This window comes from Caretta caretta, chromosome 3 (genome assembly GCF_965140235.1).
Source record: "Caretta caretta isolate rCarCar2 chromosome 3, rCarCar1.hap1, whole genome shotgun sequence".
Taxonomy (NCBI): Eukaryota; Metazoa; Chordata; order Testudines; family Cheloniidae; genus Caretta; species Caretta caretta.
The window spans coordinates 144,399,251-144,424,811 of NC_134208.1; the positions used below are offsets into that span (position 1 = coordinate 144,399,251).

At 41.8% G+C, this 25,561-nt stretch overlaps 1 long non-coding RNA gene across 3 annotated transcripts in view; it reads left to right on the top strand.

The window, feature by feature from the left end:
- The window catches only part of LOC142071611 (uncharacterized), a 295,027-nt gene that overhangs the window by 163,737 nt on the left and 105,729 nt on the right, over positions 1-25,561 (top strand). The window contains exon 3 of one of the 3 annotated variants that reach the window (XR_012667736.1): positions 8,181-11,905. The exons of the other annotated variants lie outside the window; for them this stretch is intronic. This is a non-coding gene — a long non-coding RNA (uncharacterized LOC142071611). Of the gene's footprint in view, positions 1-8,180; positions 11,906-25,561 lie in introns of those variants that run through there. 3 annotated transcript variants of the gene reach the window in all.

Below are 25,561 nucleotides of genomic sequence, written 5' to 3' on the forward strand. Positions count from 1 at the left end.
TGACGCAAGAAATGGAGTGATTGCCATATGTGTGGCACTAGAAACTACAAAATATCAGTCTAGAATTAATAAGCTGTCTTCTGAAACTCAGCAACAGAAGTCTCACTGAACTGGACAGCTTTTGGCACCTGATGCTTACTGTGTGTTGGCAACCACGTCACAGCGCAAAAAAAGAGTTGCAATCACTGCCGCAGTATAAAGTTTGTTCGTACCATACTGCCAAGAAATTCTTTGTTCTGCGGATGCTCAGAACTGACTAGTAGAATAAACGAGACTGAAGGCTGGATTCTCCACCATCCTGCATCTTTTGTAGTTGTGAAATGGGAAAAGGGAGTGTGATATGATGCCATTCTGACTTGGTAGCATTTACACCCATTGCCCTGGTGCAAATGACTGTTCAAAATACATGGAGAACGAAGCCTTCAGTATTTTCCTGCAGCAGTTATACAGCACCAAGCACATGCACTTTAATTTAAACTACATTCCCTTTCTTGAAATTAACAGACTATATTGCTTCCCCTTTGACTGAATCCTGAGCATTTGTATAGCTAACTTCTATGCATTCACTTGCCAGTTACAGTATTTTCATCAGGCTTTTTGTTAGAGATGTACATACAACCGGAAAGTGACAGTAAGGTAGTATGCACCACTTTTAGATTATATTTATAAGAACACACTTTCTTTGTTAGACATTTTACCAGGGTTCTCCAGATATTTCGGATCTTTCTAACAGACAGTAAAAGGAGCTTGATTTCTTCAAAGCCACAAAAAACACACACAAAGCAAGTGGGAAATGTAGTTAGCTATGAGACAAAGTGCATCTTGTTGTCATAGCGACTGAAATGCTGAAAGGGATGCCAAGAAGTAATTATTAAATAAGATGCTGCATGAAGTTGTGATGGCAACTATACGTTTTTCAAAAAAGATGCCCCCTTCAGTATTATGGTGTGTGAAAAATTATCCTCATTACATGATTTTTAAAATGACATTTATTGTAGGGAAAAACAATTGGCATCATCAGCACAATAAGAGAGCAGGACTCAGCTGCCCAGCTCACTGTGTTTACCCCAGGTACTACCATGTTCCACAGAGAACACCTGCGTCCAATCAAGTCAGAGACAAAGAAGAACATTTCCCGCACACAAACAACACTAAACAATAGCCCAATAGCCCTTCAATCAAATCCTGCTGTTACATTCAGCTCATACAGGACCTAGTTCCTATGCAGCTGTGAGCTTCCTCAGCTCCCATTGACTTCAATGGGAGAGGAGGGTGCTCTCAACACCTTGCAGAATCAGGCCATTGGTCCCCAAATCAAAATGTACTTTATGCAAGAAGGAGAGGGGAAATGCTGACTCTGATGAAACACTGAAGAATAGGACTAGCTGGCTCAAACACTTTAATACACAGAAGGTTTTCTTGGCATGTTTAGCTTTGTTTGTGTTTCCTAATAAATGGGTGTATGCTTTTTTTAAAAGAATGAAATGAGTCGCATAAGGATATCCTGAAACCCAGGGCATCTTGTACACCATGGTTACAGTAAGGGTAAGATTGTGAGTTCTGTTGTAGGGTCCTTCATATCTGGTCTTTACCAAAAAACACTGAAAAAACCCCAAATTTTGAAAAAGCCGGCATTCGGGTTTTACCAGTTTTAAACCTGAATTTTGCAAGTGCCAGAACTCCTTGCGCAGGGCTCCCACCTTGCACAGTCCCCAATAACATCATGTGTTTGTGCAGACAGAGGGCGACTGTTGGTTGGTGACTGTTGCAGCTGTTCAATGTGGGAGTAAAATGGGCAGGGAGCCTGAGACAGGCCTGCAGGGAGTACTGTCCCCTGTCACTTCTCGAGCCCCTTCTGCTCCCACCATCTGCTTCCTTCTGTCATCCTCCGGCCCCACTCCTGAGGAGGGCTGGATACCACCTCCTCCCTGGGATATCCCATCTCCCCTTGCCCTCTATAGCAAGCAAAATAATCAACTATTTTTGAACAGTTTTAAAAAGAAAATAAAAAACTCTACAGCATTAAACTTCTTTTAATTTCAATATGCTTAGTTTTCTCTTTGTTGTCTTTCCCCCCATTATGAACCCAATAATTACCCAGAAAACTCTGAGGTTAATTTTTTCCCACAAATTTTTAAATGTTTATGATAAACACTGACAAATTCCTGGGAAATGCTAAAAAAAAACAAACCACAGAAACGAAGGGCTTCAGTTCCATCTGGGCCACAGCACAGTGTAGTGGGCAGTATGGAGCTATCATGCCCAAGAGCACCACAAAACAGATGCTGCCTCAGGGAAACATCTCCCTAGGTGCTGCTCCTTGAGTGCATAGGTGGTGGTGCGCAGTCCACTCCATCCATTTGGTTGGTGCAAACTGCTCCTCTTGGTGTACTGGCCCCGTTCTGCAGGACTGTGTAAAAAGGCCATAGCTCTTCCCCTTTCTAGGTGTCACCTTCCCTGGGAAGGAACAGGAGCGAGCAGGAAGCACAGGGAAGGTGGGAAGTTCTAGCACAGTTGCCCCAAGGAGTGGACTTTTGGCACACCCTTGTGCTCTTGCACAAAGGCTTCCTGCTATGTGGCTCTAAATGTACTGCCAATTGTCTAGTGTGTGAGCAGGTTCAAATCAGATTGGGACGGGGGGGAGCTGGGTGGATAGAGTGATGTTTCTGAGCTCCTTATAGTCCATAGGGAACATCAGAAGCTCTGACATTGTGAAAATGAATGAATCCCCAACAGGTGGTAGCCATCGGTGGTGCAGGTCACACTCCAAAAATAAGAGGGAACAAGCCTGGCCTAGCAATACTTTGGCCCCTTATTGCCAGGTTGCCAGGGTGTTAGAAGGAAGGATCAACCTCTGTTGTTTGTTTTTAGCTGGTAAGAAGCCATGCTGAGCAATGTGAGGGCGACTGAACTGAGGCAGCAGCAGTGGTGTGATAACCACAACATTTTTCCGTATTAACTTTTCTCAGCGACAAATTAGGCTTTTGATTAAGCAATTTTTTTAAAATTCTCAGCTTTTCACAGAAAATTTTTTAATTGAAAACTAATGCCCAGAAACCAAAAGTGGTTATACTACCACAGTGCCTTATGGGAGTTATAGTTTGGTTGCTGCATGTTCCCATTTTCCTTTGAGCTGGGCTGCCAAACTGGTCTATTTCTCTCATGTCTTCAGCTGTGAGATTCCCATGATGCACTTCCCCTCCTTATCAGAGGTATACCATGGTGCATCATGGGAGATGTAGTCTGATCAGAGAGTCTGGTCTGTAGTGGCACATGGGATTATGAGGAACTCAAACTATAACTCCCATGAGACATTGCAACAACATTTCTGAATTGATTTTTAGCTGAAATGTTTTAGTCTTTGATCTCTCTCTAAAAAGTCGACATTTTCAAGACAGATGGGGGGAACCATTTCTGAGTAGTTCTAATACTTGTAATTACTTAAAACTATAATACTTAAATTACTATTAGGTGGGTGCAATATTGGTTGAAAAACTGTACTCAAAGAGTAGTTATCAATGTTCACTGTTAAAGGAGGAGGGCGTATCTAGTTGGGTCCCATAGAGGACAGTCCTGGGTCTGGTACTAGTCAATATTTTCATTAATGACTTGAATAACAGAGTGGAGATTATGCTTATAAAATTTGCGGATGACAGCAAGATGGAAGGGGTTGCTAGCACTTTGGAGGACAGGATTAGAATTCAAAATAACCTTACAAGTTAGAGAATTGGTCTGAAATCAACAAAGACAAGTGTGTAGTGCTACACTTACATAGGAAAAAAATCAAATACGCAGCCTCAGAATGGAGGAATGACTGGCTAGGCAGTAGTACAGCTGAAAAGGATCTGGGGTTATAGTGGATCACAAATTGAATATTGAGTTAGCAATGTGATGCAGTTACAAAAAGGCTAATTATCATTCTAGGGTATATTAACAGGAGTGTTGTATGTAAGACATGGGAGGTAATTGTCCCACTCTATTTGGCACTGATGAGGTACCAGGTGCAGTACTGTGTCCAGTTTTGGGTGCCACCCTTAAAGAAAGATATGAACAAATTGGAAAATGTCCAGAGGAGAGCAACAAAAATGGTAAAAGGCTTAGACAAACTGATCTATGAAAAAAGGTTTAAAAAAACTGGGCATGTTTAGTCTTGAACAACAAAAACTAGGGGGGACCTGATAAGAGTCTTCAAATACATTAAGTACTGTTACACAGAGGACAGTGATGAATTGTTCTCCATGTCCACTGAAGGTAGAACAAGAAGTAATGGGCTTAATCTGCAGGAGGGGGGATTTAGGTTGGAAATTAGATATTAGGAAATACTTTCTTAACTATAAGGATAGTTAAACACTGGAATAGGTTTCCAAAGGAGGTTGTGGAATCCCCATCATTGGAGGTTTTTAAGAACAGGACAGAAAAATGCCTGTCAGGGATGATATAGGTATACTTAGTCCTGCCTCAGCACAGGAGGCTGGACTAGGTGACTTTCTAAGGTTCCTTCCAGCCCTACATTTCTATGATTGTCTATTAGTGAGGCCTAATAATAGGAGTTTAATCTGAGCAGAAGTTTGGTGTACATCAGGGATGTACTGAACTGGCATTTTGAAGGTATAAGTAAATCCCAAACAACTGCTATTTGTATTCAATGTGTACTGAAAATGCATGTGAACAGTGACATGAGGGAGGAGGTCTAGTGTCCCTGGTCCTGGAGTGTGCTGGCAGGAGGAAGCTAGGGTAATGGTGACAAGTTCAAGTATTTGGTATTTGATCAAACAAAATGAATCCAAAGCTGTTCACAGTTCCTCACATTCCTTTTTGTTATATTTGTGAGCATTTTAATTTTGCCAGTATTTAGAGAACAGTGAGTTTTTAATAGAAACGGTGACAGCAGGAACATATAATTATTTCTTTGTACATATGCCATTGTCTAAAGTGACTGTTTTTAGAGTCTGAATTGAGCGGATTGTATTGATTGGCTTGTGCCAACTGGAAAAACTGAGTGTATTGCAGAAGCTAATAATATAAAGAAGACTAGAAAAAGAAGGCATAGCAGGGAGAACCACTCCAAAGTAAGGCAGCAACGCAGTGGAAAAGAGTTGTGTTGTGAGTGTGGGAATTTGGAGATGTGCCTTGGAGGCGGGGGCTGGGAACACCACATGGCTGTGTGAAGCAACTCACTACAGGAGCTCTCCACTTTGTTTTAATAAAGTTTTATTCCTTTCCAATTCACTGGTTTGTTGTTTAATGAACCCCAAGATTGTTACATGGTTTCAGAAGTGCTGAACGAAAAGGAAACTGCAGTCATTTTGAAGTTAACTCCTGTGTCTGCAACTAAAAGCAGAGACAAAGGGAGGCACCAGAGAAGAAACATGGAGTACCAGGCACAGAGGCTTTTGCATGTATTTGGTGAGCACAAAAGTAGCTTGACTAGTTTATGGGGGGAAAAAAACAGAAAAATTGTGGTGAACCTCCTTCCTGTCTTCAACTGCCAGGCAATGTTGCAGAGAACAGGGAAAAATTCAAACAGAGATTTGAATTTTATGTAGCAGCCATAGGGGCAGAGGAAAAAATGGTAAAGTGAAATCATCTGTCTTTTTGCATGTTGTCGGGGAGGAAGCATTGGCTATTTATTGAAGAAGGTGAAAGCATGAAGTTAAATAAAATACTGACTAAATTTGAGGAACATTTCATGCCAAAAAGGAACTAAACCTTTGAGAGAGACATTTCGATGCAATCAAAAGGATGTATGAATAATCCCAGAAAGTTTCAACACGTTGACAGCTGAGGTGGACTCTGGCATTTCACACGTGACTGATCTTTTATCATCAACACACAAAGGAGAAACTGTCAAGGAAGATCAGAGCAGGAGATTAAACATCCTGAAAGACTAGGGTTTCCAGGTGTCTGGTTTTCAACCAGAACGCCCGGTCAAAAAGGGACCCTGGCGGCTCTGGTCAGCACTGCCGATTGGGCCATTAAAAGTCCGCTCGGTGGTGCAGCGGGGCCAAGGCAGGTTGCCCTGTCTCCATGCAGCTTCTGGAAATAGTGGCCATGTCTCCATGCAGCTTCTGGAAACAGCAGCATATCCGCTCTCCAGCTCCTAAGCTTAGGGGCAGCCAGGGGGCTCCGTGTGCTGCCCCCGCCGCAAGCGTTAGCTCTGCAGTTCCCATTGGCCAGGAACTGCAGCCAATGGGAGCTGGGGGGGGCGGTGCCTGTTGACAGGGCAGCGTGTAGACCCACCTGGCTGCATCTCCACATAGGAGCCGGAAGGGGGACATGCCACTGCTTCCGGGAGCAGCTTGAGGTAAGTGCCAGAGCCTACACACCCTCCCACACCCCAACCCTGATCCCCCCCTCCCGCCCTCCAAACCCTTCAGTCCCAACCCAGAGCACCTTCCTATACCCCAAACCCCTCATCCCTAGCCCCACCCCAGAACCTGCGCCCCCGCCGGAGCCCTCATCCCCCCATACCCCAACCCCCTGCATCAGTTCAGAGCCTCCTCCTGCATTCTGAACCCCTCATCCCCAGCCTGGAGCCCCCTCCTGCACCCCAAACTCCTCATCCCTGGCCCCACCCCAGAGCCCGCACCCAAGCTGGAGCGTGATTTGGAGGTGCTCCCCCATAAGGAACAGTTGAGAGTGTGGGAATTTGGATATGTGCCTTGAAGGCGGGGGTTGGGAATACCACATGGCTGCGTGCAGCAGCTCACTATAGGAGCTCCCCAGTTTGTTTTAATAAAGTTTTATTCCTTTCTCATCCACTGGTTTATTATTTAATAAACCCCAAGATCATTACACCACACACAAAGCTATTCAGTGGGTGAGATGTCCAACCTCACCGATTGTCAGGAAGTTCTACTTAAACGAGGAAGAGAAACAGGAAGTTTTCGGGGCAACTAGAGAAACTGAGCAACTATGGACCCTGCCTACTTGCTTGACTCTTGAGCCCTGCCTGCTCCTGGTTCCTGTCATTCTTATCCCAGATCCCTGTCTGTTCCCAGTTTCTGCTTTTCTGCCTTGCACCGGGTCCCTACTCCAATGCCCTACCCCTGACTCTGACCTTTGGCTTGGTACATGACTCTGACTCCAGCTCTGACTGCCCACGCCCCAGGCTCCACAACAGGAGTAAAAACAGTACTCAGTGCTTGTTCAAGAAAGCCTTCTATCTAAACAATCCAGACAAAACTCTTATGGATTGGAATAGTGGATCAGATAAAGAAACAACAGACAACATGTGCTATGGACCCCTTAAGAATTTTGTCCTTCTCTTTTCTCCTCTCCGAGGTGAGAGAGTATTGGCTGGAGGGCCAGTGAGATCAAGAGACAGACAGCAAAACACTATGTCTGAGCTTTGTTTTCCTCTGTCCTCTCCAAAGTCTGCTCTGCTATGTTTTCCCTTTCATTTGCTGTGTCTCACTTCCCTCTGGCCCTGCTCAAGCTACATTGCTTAATGGGTAGGAGCAACAAGCTGCAAGAGCAATTTTTTCTTCATTGAGCAACCACTTTTTGTTGGCACACAGACCTTGATTACTCAGTCAGGCAGTGGTGGTGCTCAGGGCTTCCCGTGGAAGCAGGATTCCCCCTGGTGGAGTGGAGGACAAGGTGGGTTTTTGTTTTGTTTGTTTTAAATGAAAGTTTAAAGTCTGCAGAAATGGAGTGTATGTCCGGACAGCACCTGGGAGAATGCTTTCCAGCGTGCATAGACAGACACATGCTAGCTCTGCTTGAGCTCATGAACTAAAAATCAGTGTAACCGGGAGCAGCAGAGGTAGTGGTTCAGGCTAGTCGCTGCAGTACATATCCTGGGGGTCAGGCACGTTTGTAGTTGGATGGCTAGCCCAAACTGCTGCCCAAACCACCATGATCACACTGCTATTTTTAGCACACTACTTGAAGTACTATTCCCAGCTGCTGTGTAGACGTACCCTAAAAGGAGCACTAATAAGCCCCCCAAAAACAAAACAACTCCCACTCTCAAAATTCTTGATGAGTCACTGACTGCACCGCAGGTCCACACCCCAACCGGTTCCTTTAAATCACTCACAGAAAGAAGCACTAAATGGACTACAGAATGGCTATCAAAGTTTCAAGTAATTCCAGTGCAAAAAATGTGCAAACTTCCTATTTCTGCATGCAGATCAAGAATGTAACATATGGTGTTTCTGTTCTGTTTCATACAGTGGTGGGGCTCAAACAGCAACTGAAGACATTGAGAGAAAAAACATGGAAGCTGACTCCGAGGCAACAGATGCCATTAAAAACACAGCATTTCTCCCTGCAGTGATTGTAGCACCATCACATCTCTCTTCACTAATATGAGGAAGGTATCATAGTTGCTGCCAACACCTGGGGCAGTCTGTGCTGAGTCCTCATGGAGATCTACCAGGGAGGCATTGTGAAGAGAGACATGGGAGGTGGAGGTGATAGGTGGGATGGATGCAGATGAAGATTAAAGATGATGGACAGGAAAAGAGAAACAAGGTGGGTGAGGTAATATATTTTATTGGACCAAATTTGTTTTGGTGAGAGAGACAAGTTTTCGAGTCACGCAGCTGTTCTTCAGATCTGTGTGGCTCGAAAGCTTGTCAATAAAAGACATTACCTCATCTGCCTTGTTCTTCTAATGTCCTGGGACCGCCATGGCTACAGCTACACTACATACAACAAGAGAAGTGATTCTTATTTTTAGGTTTCAGAATAGCGGCTGTGTTCGTCTGTATCCACAAAAAGAAAAGGAGGACTTGTGGCACCTTAGAGTTAGTCTCTAAGGTGCCACAAGTCCTCCTTTTCTTATTTTTAGTTAATTTGAAGGCTGTCTTCCCATTTATCTTGCAGTGCTGCACAACTTTGCAGCTGATGGAACAGTTCACCACAGAAGTTGTGGCAGTAGTGCTGTGGGAATTTGGAGGTGTTGCTGTAAAAGTTTGGTCCAGTGATCTGCAAAATAGATGGGATGCCGAAAATAAACTTTCAGTCTAACTAGAATTCTGAAATCTCCCCAGCCTGGTAATGCTGTTTGTTCAGACCCTTCTAAAAAGAGCATTGCCAATATGTGGATTTATTTAGTCATGACTCATGTAGTTAGATGCGTCAAGGGACAGCACTAGGGAGATGTCAGCTGCTTCCAGTTCCCTGAATAGCTTGCATTCAGATTATTGAAAAAGAAGTTTGATTGCAACTGGATATTTTTCTGTTGAATTGTTTAATGATACTGTTTATGCTTCAAATGGGATAGTCAACAAAAGTCTCTGAAAAGTATTTTCCATTTTCTCTGAGTGCTCTTTCTTACATAGGATTTGATAAAACTACAAATAATGGACTAGAGATTTTTTTTTTAAATGTTGTATGCAATTGCTGAATGGTTGAATCATTGCATTGTTCTGGGGCCTGAAATTATGTTGTTTTGAATAAGCTACACTTTTTATTTTCTTCCTGCAAAGGAAGAAAAAAAACACCACCATCCCCTCCCTATTCAAGAATAATCAGAGGAGACGGTCATTAAAATAACTCTCACAGAACACAAAGGGGGGAGACTTTTGTGAAGAATTCACACAGTGAACACTGACACACATATTTCCACAAAGTTTGGGTAAAATACAATTCCATTTTCCCTACTGAATTATTCTGTATCCCTATAAGTAATCTATGGCTCCCACTCTACCCCACTATTGCTGACATTACAACATTCATATTTTGAGGCCTCCTGATATGGTCAGAATGCATCTAACTGAGTAGGCCTAGAAGATATCAAACCCTGACTCAGCTCCTACTATATAGAAGCAAAGGAAGAGTAAGGAACTGTACATTGAGCATCTATAGGCTTGTCTTCACTACGGGGATAAGTTGACCTAAGTTATTCTACTCCACCTATGTGAATAACGTAGCTGGGGTTGACGTAGCTTAGGTCGACTTACCCCGGTGTCTTCGCTGCGCTGCATTGACAGGAGACACTCTCCAGTCGACTTCCTTTACTCTTCTCGGAGAGCTGGAGTACCGGAGTTGATCGGAGAACACTCTGCCATCAATTTAGCGGGTCTCCACTAGACCCACTAAATCGACACCCCCTGCATCGATTGCAGCAGCGTAGATCTTCCCCAGTAGTGAAGACAAGCCCTTAATAGCAATATCGCTGGATCAGTGGGCTGATCCGTAGCTAATGAAAACCAGCGGTGGTACAGAGTTTGGATCCAGGTGAGAATTTCTAGCAAAATCCAGGGGATGGAGGATTGTTTGAGTGCCACATTTGAAACTTAATGATTTGTGGCAGGAATAAAATAAACAGTGGTATAAAATTGGAAAAATAGATGAAGTTGTGGGACTTGATCCTCGTTTCTTGCTTGGACCAGCATAAATGAGTAATTCCACTGAAGTCAGTTGTGATCCTCATATAAGACCTTGGTAAGTGAGGAGATAATTGTGCCCCTGGATTAGATGTGGATTTCTCAGCAAGGATTTTTGTACCTGGCAATCAGTAGATAAGGGGTGTATTTTGTAATTCTGAGTAACGTCTCCGTGTCTGCATATGTGCCACAGGATCTCTCCTGAGGAAGGGTCTGTGTGCTGCCATTCACTGGACCAGGGAGGCTGATCACACAGCTCTTCCCAGACCCCTCATCAGCAGCAGCAAGGGCCATGGAACCCAGCAGGGCACTCTGGTCATTGCCCCTTCTAAGGAAGGAGCTCTGGGGCAGCTCTTTCTGCAGTTGACCTGTTACTGCCTCTGCTGGGCCAGGGAGACCTTCTGCATATCTCTGCCCCCACGAGAAAAGGCTGCGGGGTCTTCACACAGCTGTGATACCAGCACGCACCCCCACCTTCTATAAAGTGGTAAGCATCATCACCATAGCAACTTCGTTCTGACAGTGGGACACAGCTAGAAGACACTTAAAGAATGCTGTCCTTCTGCCTCCCCATGCATGTGTACACTACTCATTGATACATGGGTGCACAAACGCACACAAAATAGCTTGAGTATGGACATGTAGGAGAAGAAGAGCACAGTTCCTCTATGTGCATTACAGTACGATCTCTGGGGGACACGTGAGCATAATAATTCACTTTACTCTAAGTTATCATTTTTGATTCCTGTGGTTTCCATTTAGGTGGTATTTGTATAAGTGCGTATTCTATACCTGATAAACAAGAAGAGCATCTATGAAATTATCAGCATAAATTGTTTTCCTCTTTGGAGACCTTGTACAATTTCTGTTGTTTGTTGGCAGGGTAATTGGTTTGTGCAAGGAAGCTGAGTTTTCTACAGGAGATACATAAATATGAGGCTACCTAGACTCCCTTTCTCAGCTTCTATCTTGGAAAGAATATTGCAGACTACTGTACCATTGCTAATTAAGCATATTTTTTCTCCTAAGCAAATCTGTTTCAATTTAATTTTAATGTTGTTTAACCTTTCCTAAATTGCATATAAAATATAAATGTTAAATAAGAATAATAAACAGTGGCATTGGTGTACATAGAAATGATTCCACGGGAGGTAACGTAGCCGAATGAATAAGATACTGAGAGTCAGGAGACCTGAGTTCTGTTCCTAGCTCTGCTGTTGACTTGCTTGGTGATGGTTCACTGAACATCATTGTGCCTGAGTTTCCTATCTATAAAATGGGGATAGTAATGCGTACAAACCTTTGTAAAGCACTATGTGGGATCTGCATGTTATATAAGTGGCATCTTTACCATGCTGAGAAAAGTAGAGCTGACCCACTTTAAAATGAATGTTTGTTTAAAACATACTTCACATGGTCTCTAAAACATTTCTTGTGAACTGTCTCTCCACGGTATGCATCCGATGAAGTGAGCTGTAGCTCACGAAAGCTCATGCTCAAATAAATTGGTTAGTCTCTAAGGTGCCACAAGTACTCCTTTTCTTTTTGCAAAGACAGACTAACACGGCTGTTACTCTGAAACCTGTCTCACCAACTGTTCTTTTAGGTGTTTATTTACAGCAAGGACATATACTGAACATCCACCAGCTAGAGTGACTTCCGAGATGTTTAGCAGGGTTTTTTTTGGCTCCACATTGATCCAGGCTAGACCCTGAATGTGAGCTCACCATTGTTGAATTTAAAACACAATGAATGTTGTGGTGTCGAAAAAAGATCTGTCCTGAGAATGGCAGAGCTGTCTCAAAGAGAAAAGGAGAGACAGAGAGAGACTCTATCCATCTCTCTTTCGGGCTGTAATTAACACCATGCTGTTTCTGAATGTGAATAAATCTAATGTCAGATTCCTGATTTTAAATATTAGGACTTGCGCACATCTTTAAAGGCAGCGCCTTTTAAAGGTCTATTAAATAAAAGGAAGACAGGACAAACAATAGTATTTCCAAAATTTCTACCACAGAATACCAACGTCAAAGTCCAGAAATGGTATTTTGATTATGTACAGATTAACTGAGAAATGTTGCATCAAGGTGCAATACAGAGATCCCTATCCATGTTGTATCATATACCATTGATTAGGTACTTATTTTTTAATTTTTAACCTTGATAGATTGCATCTATATTAAACACAGGTGAGCTGTCAAATAAATGCATAGATATGTAGGTAGTGCAACGGTATGTATCTCGTTGCATTAGAATGTACAGCATTAATCAATTTAGTGCAGCAGGCAGCATTGGTAAACACTTTGATTGCATGAGGACCCAGAAATATCACCTAATCTCTCTCATCTCAGAATGTGGAGTATAAATTCCTCATATCACTGATTTACCTTAATTTCATGTATTAAATTTGAACAAGTTGGTAAACTAAAGAGTAATGAATCCTCTCTTTCCAAGGCTGCAGTTCCATTGAGGTTTTTGTTGACAGAGGCCTTGCCAACATTAAGGACATTCACACAGGTGTAACTTTTGTGTGCCGAGTTGAGCTGCGCTAGCATGAGCCCTGCTTTTTGCTGGTGGAGCGCATCTACAGTAGGAGTTTGCACTAGTGTAACCACATTAGTGTAGTTACTCTGGTGTAAATTTCCTTAATGTCGCCTGGTTTAGGAATTTGCAGAAGGAATTCTAGCCTTAATTTACATACATTTTGCCATGTATTGGTTAAAAACATAAGTCTCTTGCGTGGTATGGATTGTGATTGGCCCCTGCTTGGATGTGCAAGAGGGGGAAGGGCACAGGGAACTTTCCCTCCTTGTCCTCATCGTGTAGGCACAGCTGCAGCTCCTACACTCTGTGGAGGAGGCAGGGCCATGTGTGCAGCGAGGAGCACATTCAAAACCCTAAAGGCTGGTGCAGCAGGCATGTCTAGGAGATCAGGGATAGACTGTGCCCACTTGAAGCACAATCCTTCCCGGAGCTCGCCTTGGAGTAGTGCTGCTCTGACCACCCTGATAGAGCTGTGTCTTAATAGCACAGATGAGCCCTGCAACTCTTGGTTTTGTCCCTCCTTTCTCTTCTTATTTTCTTCCCTCTGGGCATAGCTTGTCAGTTGTAACTTATATTTTTCATATTTCCAATGCTGTATTGGCTGATTTAGTGAATGAATGAGAGGAAATTCTGCAGGAAGGGTAAGTCTACCTCCATCCTTGTGGCCAGGGAAGATGGGCCACTAGTTTGTAATGGAACAGGAAAAAGATGGTGCTGATTCAGACCACTTGTCATACTTGCCAAGCTATTGAGCCAGGCAGGTAAGTTGTGAATATAATGGTCAAATAATTATACTTCACAAATTTCACAATATTCTTCCAATATCTGAGGAATATTTCTTTAACTATTCACCCTCCTCCAGGACTTAGTCTACTTTTGTAAACCACTGGTGAGTTTTTGTTACAGATCCTCTTCTGTGCTGATTGCCAAAGGATATAAATTGTTACAGCCACTAGCTTGGGAGCCTTGGCTCTTTAGTTCAAGCTGTAGTAGCTCATCTCTTTAGTTCTGGAAGACCCTGATGTATGGTCCTCTCACTTTATTCAGCTTTTATCTTTAAATAAAGTCCCTCCGGCTTTGGCTCCACTTTTAGCCAGATTCCCATCTCTCTTTTCACTCCTTCTCTCTCCCTCTATCTTTTTCCTTTTCATCATCTTCTCTTCTTGTTTTGGTTTCTGATTCCTTCCTAGTCTCTTGGCAGTCATTTAATTTTGGTTAATATGTTCAAAAGTGACTAGTGGCTTTTGGGTGCCCATCTTGAGACATCATAAAGGGGCCTGATTTTCAGCAAGCACTGAGCACCTGGCCTCTGAAAATCTGGCCCCTCTAAGATGTGCCAAACTGGGCACAATGGAGGCACCTTTGTAAATTTAAGCCTTTCTTCTTTCTTTCAGGCTTGTGGCTAGAGAATTTACCATATTCCCATATTGCCAAGATTTTAAGACAGCTACCTTGGTTCTGTATATACTCCGTTTCATACAAAGTTCCAGGAGTGTTAACTAAAGAACTTTAAAAGCCTTTCAAACTGCCCGGCATTATTTCTGGAGAAAGAATGAATGTCAGCAGACCTGAGGAGTTAACTAGACATGCTAGTTGGGCCACAGCTCCATGAGAGCTCAGTCAAAATGGATGCCCAGGAAGAGGAGAGTTCTACGGAGTGAAGAAGACTGAGTGGCAGATGGAGGTGCCATTCACCTCATTTTCTTGATTTCCTGTTTTTTCCCTTTGTTTCCTTTCTCACATTCTTTTTCTGTGTTGTTTGCAGGCTTCTGTTCCTGAAAGACTTGTTGCAATTGCAACAAACACTGTGGTAGAAGGCGCGTTCACTCCAACTAAATAGTGAAAAGGAACATGGTCAGGTTTCCAACCTCCCTATCCAAATAAAAGAAGTGAGGCTTTACTACAGGCGTACTGTGTCCAGACCATGCTAAAAAACACTATATGCTCCACTTGGTTAGACACTCACTTCGTCAAATGCTGCCAGTCTATGCAACAGGGTCCTACAGGTCCAAGGTTAGTGAAGCTCCCCTCTGTAAGGTATTTTAGTGACAGCTGAATTATAAGATACTTTAACGTTGGCACATAGTTAGAAGGTGTCCTGCTACTTTCTCATCGGTCGCCCCCAAAGCTTGTTGTTCCCCCCCGCCAACCTAGTCTCCTTTTTATTTTCTTCTCCTGTAGCAGCCTTGTTCACTTCAATAGGGAAACCTGTCTACAATTCAATGGAAGATCAAAATCCTCAAGTTGGGCTTTCAAAGTTTTTTAAAAAAATCCCATGTGCCTGCACTAAATGCTGCTACGAGAAAACAAACATTAGACAACTCAGAGCTAATGCTGCACTACCAAGGGGGAAGGTGGGGTCCAGGTGAAGTAGCTGAGTTTTTTTTTAAATCATCCATCGGTTGTCATCTGTTGGAGGTATTTATTACATCTCGATCTCAAGTGGCTAGCAGACAGTGCTCCATTAGTCTTGTTCCTGCCTAGTTATCTTTTATGAGCTCGGCAACCATCATAAAACAGCAAAATATGTTAAAAAATGCTGTTGGAAATTATAGAAATCAGGAGGAGTTCCTGGAAAAATGGAAGAGAAGTGTAAATCTTCCATGAGAAAGATGGTTCCATCTGTGTTTTCAGGATATCAATAACCTCACTACAAAGAGAGCATTATAATACTGAAATGTAATAAAGGTAAAATGTGATCAAAGCAGACTGAAATGAGCTCAATTTTCTCATTTACAAAATGCAAGCATTTCATATACCAGCATTTTACAGTACATTAATGGGAAATATAATTAATGTTGAATTGCAATAGTAGTTCCATAAAAGTACAAGGCACATATGACATCCACAGGAACATCAAATTATTTGCAAGGTAGCCTGGCAATTAGAATGGATGCCAAATGGATTTATAATGAAAGGGGACTTGAAATACAGTCGTACCCATTATATTAACATTGCAATTACCTATGATTGTATTCACTTTAATGATGGTTCTTTGGGAAGAATACTAACACCTTATTCTGAATTTTTGGCTAAAAAGCTCATACTTGGGGGGTTGAAATAAAATTGGTTTATGATTATTATGGCTATTAATAGTTTCAGGATCTATATTGTAGAGAGGAAGACAGACAAGGCAACATAATAAGTGAGGGCACATTATATCAATAAAGTGGTTGAGTGCATTATTGAAATACTCCAGTAAAATGCTGTTTATGGTAATGAACAAAATTGCTATTAATTGCAACAGTAATTTCCTAACATTAACAAATCTGGTAATTTCAGCAAATGGCAAATTAAATATATTATGCATTTATCAAGAAAATATATAACATCTTTGTAAGTTGCCGTTAATTTTTTTTCCAAAGAAAGACTCTGTTTCCTTTAAACAAGTTGCAAAAATCCCTTGTGCAAAGATGCCGTGTACAATTTGACCATGAAGAAATGCTCCTATGCTGTGCTACTACATTCGATCTTGCACATTTTAAATTTGCAGTTGAATGGAAACTCTTGAAATGTAGTATGAGTTGTAAAAACAAAATTATTTTCTTTCAGCAAGATTGGCCAGAGAAATTTTCTGGAAACCTAATAGTGCTGAAAGATGAAAACTTAGCTATATGTTGCAGAAAATATGGTGTAATAGGGGAATGATAGGATGCTTTTAAATTCGTGTATTTAGAATTTTTTATTTTTGTGAACAATAAAAGTTTATTGATATAGTTTCATTGAGTTTCTGGTAGGTTTCCTACTGTTTTTCTTTTTATAAGCTAGTAAAGCTTTCTTCACTATCTATAATACTCATTAGCACTATATAACCCTTTTCTAATTAGAGTATGTATTACTTTGAGGCATTTTATCATATCAGCCAAACAAGTAAATAGGCTATAATGGCATTATCGTCATTCCCAGTATGAATAGAAGCAAACTGATTCCATTTAAAGGGAAGATGACATGATAGATCGCTTTAGACATCATGTATGTCAACTGAAAGAGTAAAAAAGAGAAATAACTGACTCCTATTGCTTGTTGTCTTTGTTTCTTCTTTTCTCCAAAGCAAGGAGATTTATTTCAATAATTTCTGAAGAAATCAGACTGTGTTCTTTCCTCTTTCTTCTGTCAGGTGTCTGTGATTTTTATAGTTTCAATTCTAATCTTTCCACACATTCCACTCTGTCCTTTATAAAACCTAATGTCCTAGCAGTTTTCTGTTGCTTATTATTTATCCAAAGTGCTGTCTTATTTCCTTGCAGTGGTTCCAGCAAACAACTATGGTCATACCGCTTATGACCATGACATTGGTTATTGTGATTATTAAGTATCTAAACATTCAGATTTTCACATAATTGATTTCAGAATGAAAAGTACGATTTTGGAGTTACTGGAAATAACTTACTTTTCCTTAATAGCCTTGTATATATTGAATTATAGTGCTAAAGCATTCATTTTTAACAAAATATATAATTCGGACTTTTTATTTTATTTGACCAACAGAGGAACAGGAAATAAGTGTGCTTATTAAGCTTTGAAACTGTATATGTTTTTGAGTTTAATATTTCTGAAATGATCCAATGTATTTGAGGATTTTTTCCTTACATATTGTGCCTTTAAGGTTGGCAGAGGTGTGGAGTGAATTACAGTTCATTCAGCATGACTCCAGCCAACCAATAAGCCTATCAGAATGCAATGGACAGGCTGAATAGAAAAAGTAGAGGGCAGATAGTTTTTGTGGTGTTTGTGTGTGTGTGAGTGTGTGTAGCACTGGAAGGTAGAGGGTTGGAAGGAATTATGTATAGAGGACCTGGAACTGTCATGGTCAGTTTAGAGATGGAGTATGAAAGACATTCCTTCCAGATCCAGCCCTTGAGTAGAGCGCGCCTTGGCAACAGACTGAAGAGCACAAGGTGTGTCTGTGCGGATTTCTCGTGGCTGGATTTTACTAAAACTAGACAAGCCATTTACAACGCACACTTTGCTTCTCTACAAAAGAAAAAGGACACTAAACTTTCTAAACTACTACATGCTACAAAGGGCCACAGCAATGGTTCCCTCACCCCACCTAGCAATATTGTTAACCTATCCAACTATACTCTCAGCCCAGCAGAAGCAGCTGTTCTATCTCGGGGCCTCTCCTTCTGCCCCTCCACCCCCACGAACATGATACAGTTCTGTGGTGACCTAGAATCCTATTTTCGACGTCTCCGTCTCAAGGAATATTTCCAAAATACCTCTGAACAACATACTAATCCACAGAGGTCTCCCTGCCAACACTACAGAAAGAGGGATTCTAGATGGACTCCTCCTGAAGGTCGAAACAGCAGACTGGACTTCTACATAGAGTGCTTCCGCCGACGTGCACGGGCTGAAATTGTGGAAAAGCAGCATCACTTGCCCCATAACCTCAGCCATGCGGAACGCAATGCCATCCACAGCCTCAGAAACAACTCTGACATCATAATCAAAAAGGCTGACAAAGGAGGTGCTGTTGTCATCATGAATAGGTCGGAATATGAACAAGAGGCTGCTCGGCAGCTCTCCAACACGAGTTTCTACAAGCCATTACCCTATGATCCCACTGAGAGTTACCAAAAGCAACTACAGCATTTGCTCAAGAAACTTCCTGAAAAAGCACAAGATCAAATCCGCACAGACACACCCCTGGAACCCCGACCTGGGATATTCTATCTACTACCCAAGATCCATAAACCTGGAAATCCTGGGCGCCCCATCATCTCAGGCATTGGCACCCTGACAGCAGGATTGTCTGGCTATGTAGACTCCCTCCTCAGGCCCTACGCTACCAGCACTCCCAGCTACCTTCGAGACACCACTGACTTCCTGAGGAAACTTCAATCCATCAGTGATCTTCCTGATAACACCATCCTGGCTACTATGGATGTAGAAGCCCTCTACACCAACATTCCACACAAAGATGGATTACAAGCCGTCAAGAACACTATCCCCGATAATGTCACGGCTAACCTGGTGGCTGAACTTTGTGACTTTGTCCTTACCCATAACTATTTCACATTTGGGGACAATGTATACCTTCAGATCAGCGGCACTGCTATGGGTACCCGCATGGCCCCACAGTATGCCAACATTTTTATGGCTGATTTAGAACAACGCTTCCTCAGCTCTCGTCCCCTAAAGCCCCTACTCTACTTGTGCTATATTGATGACATCTTCATCATCTGGACCCATGGAAAAGAAGCCCTTGAGGAATTCCACCATGATTTCAACAATTTCCATCCCACCACCAACCTCAGCCTGGTCCAGTCCACACAAGAGATCCACTTCCTGGACACTACAGTGCTAATAAACAATGGCCACATAAACACCACCCTATACCGGAAACCTACTGACCGCTATTCCTACCTGCATGCCTCCAGCTTTCACCCTGACCACACCACACGATCCATCGTCTACAGCCAAGCTCTGCGATACAACCGCATTTGCTCCAACCCCTCAGACAGAGACAAACACCTACAAGATCTCTGTCAAGCTTTCTTACAACTACAGTACCCACCTGCAGAAGTAAAGAAACAGATTGATAGAGCCAGAAGAGTTCCCAGAAGTTACCTACTACAGGACAGGCCTAACAAAGAAAATAACAGAACGCCACTAGCGGTCACCTTCAGCCCCCAACTAAAACCCCTCCAACGCATTATTAAGGATCTACAACCTATCCTAAAGGATGACCCAACACTCTCACAAGTCTTGGGAGACAGGCCAGTCCTTGCCTACAGACAGCCCCGCAACCTGAAGCAAATACTCACCAACAACCACATACCACACAACAGAACCACTAACCCAGGAACTTATCCTTGCAACAAAGCCCGTTGCCAATTGTGCCCACATATCTATTCAGGGGACACCATCACAGGGCCTAATAACATCAGCCACGCTATCAGAGGCTCGTTCACCTGCACATCCACCAATGTGATATATGCCATCATGTGCCAGCAATGCCCCTCTGCCATGTACATTGGTCAAACTGGACAGTCTCTACGTAAAAGAATAAATGGACACAAATCAGATGTCAAGAATTATAACATTCATAAACCAGTCGGAGAACACTTCAATCTCTCTGGCCACGCAATCACAGACATGAAGGTCGCTATCTTAAAACAAAAAAACTTCAAATCCAGACTCCAGCGAGAAACTGCTGAATTGGAATTCATTTGCAAATTGGATACTATTAATTTAGGCTTAAATAGAGACTGGGAGTGGCTAAGTCATTATGCAAGGTAGCCTGTTTCCTCTTGTTTTTTCCTACCCCCCCCCCAGATGTTCTGGTTTAACTTGGATTTAAACTTGGAGTGTGGTCAGTTTAGATGAGCTATTACCAGCAGGAGAGTGAGTTTGTGTGTGTATGGGGGTGGGGGGGATGTGAGAAAACCTGGATCTATGCAGGAAATAGCCCGACTTGATTATGTAAAGAGTTGTCACTTTGGATGGGCTAGCACCAGCAGGAGAGTGAATTTGTGTGGGGGGGTGGAGGGTGAGAAAACCTGGATTTGTGCTGGAAATGGCCCACCTGTTGATCACTTTAGATAAGCTATTACCAGCAGGACAGTGGGGTGGGAGGAGGTATTGTTTCATATTCTCTGTGTGTATATAAAGTCTGCTGCAGTTTCCACAGTATACATCTGATGAAGTGAGCTGTAGCTCACGAAAGCTCATGCTCAAATAAATTGGTTAGTCTCTAAGGTGCCACAAGAACTCCTTTTCTTCTTGTTATAGTGTGTATGATAATACCCACTGTTTCATGTTCTCTGTGTATATATATATTTATATATATCTTCCTATTGTATTTTCCACTGCATGCATCAGATGAAGTGGGTTTTAGCCCACGAAAGCTTATGCTCAAATAAATTGGTTAGTCTCTAAGGTGCCACAAGTACTCCTTTTCTTTTTGCGAATACAGACTAACACGGCTGTTACTCTGAATCTCATAGTTGGGACCCTCCTTCCAGATGATGGCCTGCAGGCCAAATTTAAGGTAAAAGATTATAATCTACTTCATGATAGTATTCCCTGAAATGCTTCCAATTCCACATGCAGCTCCAGAAAGACGGGCAGAACTGCAGGGTTTCAGTGCATGGATGAGATGATGGTGAAGGAAGGAGGGAAGGTTTATTAGGAGCTGGGGAACGTTTTGGGACAGGGGGAGCCTATATAGGAAGGATGGCTCCACCTAAATCAAAATGGAACCAAACTGCTGGCTTGTACAATTAAAAAGGTTGTAGGGATTTTTTTAAACTCAGGGCTTGGGGAAAGGTGACAGGAGTGGAGGAACACATGATTCAGATGGAGACATCTCTTAGAGATGAATTTATTAAAAGGGCAACTCTATAGCTAAAATACAGGTAGGAGCAAGTGAGGAACATTCATTTATGAGTCCCATTTAAATATAAGACATGAAGGCAAGCAAGAGTATTGACTAAATGTATAAGTGCTTTTATACAAATGCTGGAGGTCTAAATACTGGGATGGTTAAACAACAGTGTCTGGCATTAAATGAGGCTATTGAAATAGGCATTGCAGAAACTTGATAGAATGAGGATAATCAATGGGACATGGTAATACTCTAGTACAAAATATCTAGGATTGACAGAGAAGGCTGTGCTGGTGGGGAAGTGGCACAACAGGTGAAAGAGTGTGGAGTCAAATATAGTAAAAATCTTAAATTAATCAAACTGTGCAATATAATCTTTATGGCTAGAAACTGCATGCTTGACAAATAAGAATATAGCAGTAGGAACATACTACTGACCACATGACCAGGATGGTGATTGTGAAATGCCCAGGAAGATTGTTGAAATCCCCCAGTATTATTGCACTGTCCTCATATTGACTGGGCATATGTCACCTCAGGATGCGATGAAGGGAGAAAATGTCTAGACACCATAAATATCTGTTTAGTGGAGCAGCTTGTCCTGGAACCCACAAGGGGAGAGGCAATTCTTGATTTAGTTGTAAATGGAGCACGGAATCTGGTCCAAGAGGTGAAAATAGCTGAACTGCTCTGTAATAGACACTATACTGTAATTATATTTAACATCCTTGTAGGAGGAAAAATACCAAAGAGACCTACCACAGTAGCAGTAACTTCAAAAAAGGGTTACTACATAAAAATAAGGAAGCTAGCTAAAAAGAAATTAAAAGGAACAGTCACAAGGCTGAGATGCCTGCAAACTGCAGGTAGACTATTTAAAAACATCAGAATAGAGGCTCAAACTAAATGTATACTCCAAATAAAAAAGTAAAAAATGGTAAAAGGATATAGTGTACTTAGATTTTCAGAAAGCCTTTGACAAGGTCCTTCCCCAAAGGCTTTTAAGGAAACGAAAGTAGTCATGGGATAAGAGGGAAGGTCTTCTCATGGAATAGTAACAGGTTAAAAAATAAGAAAAAAAAGGTAGGAATAAATGGTCAGTTTTCAGAATGTGGAGAGCTAAATAGCAGTGCCCCCAGGGATCTGCAATGGGACCAGGGCTGTACAATATATCCATAAATGATCTGGAAAAGGGGGTGATTGGTGAGTTGCCAAAATGTGCAGATGATACAAAATTATGCAAGATAGTTAAGTCCAAAACTGGCTGCAAAGAGTTACAGAGGTTCTTACAAAACTGGATTACAGGGCAACAAAATGGCAAAGGAAATTCAATGTTGATCAGTACAAAGTAATGCACATTGAAAAAAATAATCCCAACTATGCATACAAAATGATGGGGATTAAATTAGCTGTTACTACTCAAGAAAGAGATCTTGGAATCATCGTAGATAGTTTTCTGAAAGCATCCGCTTGATGTGCAGCAGTGGTCAAAAAAGCTAACAATGTTAGGAACCATTAGGAAAGGGATAGATAATAAAACAGAAAATATCATAAAACCACTATATAAATCCATGGTATGCCTACGTCTTGAGTTCTGCATGCAATTCTGGTCACTCCATCTCAAAAAATCTATATTAACTTTGGAAAAGGTACAGAGATGGGCAACTAAAATGACTTGGGGTATGGAATAGTTTCCATACGAGGAGAGATTAAAAAGACTGGGATTGATCATCTTAAAAAAGAGGCAACTAAAGGGGGATATGATAGAGATATATAAAATCATGAATACTACAGAGAAAATGAATAGGGAAGTCTCATTTACACATTTCACATAACTCAAGAACTAGGGGCCACACAATGAAATTAATAGGCAGCATGTTTAAAATAAATGAAAGTACTTTTCATCATACAACACACAGTCAACCTGTGGAACTCATTGCCATAGGATGTTCTGAAGGCCAAAAGTATAACTGGGTTAAAAAAAGAATTAGATAAGTTCATGAAGGATAGGTTAATCAGTGGCTATTAGCCAAGATGGTCAGGGATGAAAACTGTATGCTCTGGGTGTCCCTAAACCTCTGGCTTCCAGAAGCTGGGACTGGGTGACAAAGGATGTATCATTCCAAATTGCCCTGTTCTGCTTATTCCCTTTGAGGTTTCTTGCACTGACTACTGTAAGAAGACAGGATACTGAACTAGGTGGACCATTGGTCTGACCTAGTATGGCCATTGTTATGTTGTTATAATCAGAAAGGCAACTGATTTGTGTAGTGGATAGAGATGCCCTGGTGAAAAGAGTGATCCTGAAGGGACTGGCAACAGAGAGAAGGGAGTTCCAGTGTTATCAGCCCTCACAAATTTATTGCAAATAGTGTAATTTTTGGCCCCAGCGTCAGACAGTTTTATGGTAATATGAAAATGTTAAACTTCATGAGATTTATGGGACGGAAAAAGGGATGATGAGAGCAGTTCTGTTGCTTTGTGTCCTGTTGCCCAGTATGATGTGAATGAAACTAGAGATTGTGAGTTCTAATCCCAGCTCTTCTACTGACTGTTGCTAGTATTTCTTTGCTTTTATCATTCGTCTGTGTCATCCATTAGCAGCTCGACCACACAGAGAGGTTTATGACTCAGGTAGAGCTTCTGTGTTAAGAGATCTGGCTCTTCATCTCAGAGAGTTGTGGCTCATGCTTTTACATCCAGAGGGCCTAGGTTCAAGTTCTCCAAGGTGACCCAGACAAGGGTCTTGTTACGTTTGGCTCTGTTGTCACTACAACACAATCTGCTCCCAGAGCTGGGAAGATAAACCAAAAATCCTAATGCCTATCCGTTGCAGTCTCACAAATTTGTAGGTCACTGGTAGTAAGTGAGTTTTCTCCCCCCCCTCCCCCATTGGCTGGTTTAGATAGAGGGTAGCAGTGTGACTTTTTCTTACTAGTTATTCCTGATGCTGACATGGCTGCAGTCTGTGAAGGTGATGAATTCAAACACTGCTTATGGAAATGTAAACAATAATAATTTGTATATGAAAGTTAATATAAGGATCCTAGAAAAATTGTTAGGCTGTTTTTATATCACAAAATATTGTATTGAGAAGTGAATTTGGCTGTTGTGCTGACATTTATTTTACTATTTCATTTTTATTATTTGTGTTTGGTTAATGGGAGCTGTCCCTTTAAATAGATATCACACCCTGAGATTGCATTTGAGTGTGACAGCAGTGTATGGGAGAGTGTGCCTGCGTCCAGAGAGTAGAAGGTTCAAAAAGGTCAGAACTTGGTGTAATAAATGTATCTTTTCAGAAAGCAAGCCTTGTCTTCAAAGATGTAATATCAGTGCTTAGGACAGGGGACAAGATTCCCCGGAGCATTGCTAATGAGCTATAGAGCCTCTTTCCCATAGGTTACCAGTTTAAATCCTGCCAAGCTCAGCAGGGAGTAACAACTGTTGTCATCTAATAGATATTTAGTAGCCCTTAGATGAAATGAGCTTGGTGAGTTCCAGTTCCAGCTCCCATCCTACAAACCCTGTACCATGATTTTCACTGCATTGACTCAGCTCCATCCTGATATATATTAAACTTACACTTTTATGGACTAGTACTGGGAATGCTAGTAATCAAACCAAATATAAGGAAGGAACAGAACAACAAATTAGGGAACAGGGACAAACTGATGGGTTGGATTTTAGTGACATGTAAAGAGATGTGTAACTTGTAAAATCATATAAATAATACCAGTTGAAATATGTAACTTGGGGAGCACACCTTCTGCGTAATCACTGCACGAGATGGCTTCTCAGAGACTTGTATAAAACCTTTTCCCTGTACTATATTGATAAACCTGACTGACGTTGGTTCTTTGGTCTTTTGAGTATATTTTGCAATGCACCAAAGTATGGTCAAGCAATTGACTGTACAACTATCAACAACTAGGTTGTAAGCTCTTCGGGGCAGGGACTGCCTCAGTATTTGTACAGTATCTAACATAATGGGGCCCACTTCTTTGTTGGGTTCTCTCATGAGAACTTCTGAAGCAGGTGCCAATATCGTTGTATTCAGCATAAATATGTGAGTTAGCACTACTGTAATTATTCTACACTCATTTGAGGTGGGCAGGGGGAATTAAAAAATCAGAAGATGGGCCAGAAAAATGACTGAATCTTTATTTTAAACGCCATAATTTTCAGGGTGTCCAACTTGTGATTTTTGAACTTTTGGAGTTAGCAATGCTGGAGCTGGTTACGGAAAGATACATGTGTAAATTTGAAAAGGAGAGAGAGATGGGCTTGGAAAGTAGACCAAAGGAAAAAAGTCTGTCACAACAATGGATAGAAGGCTTGA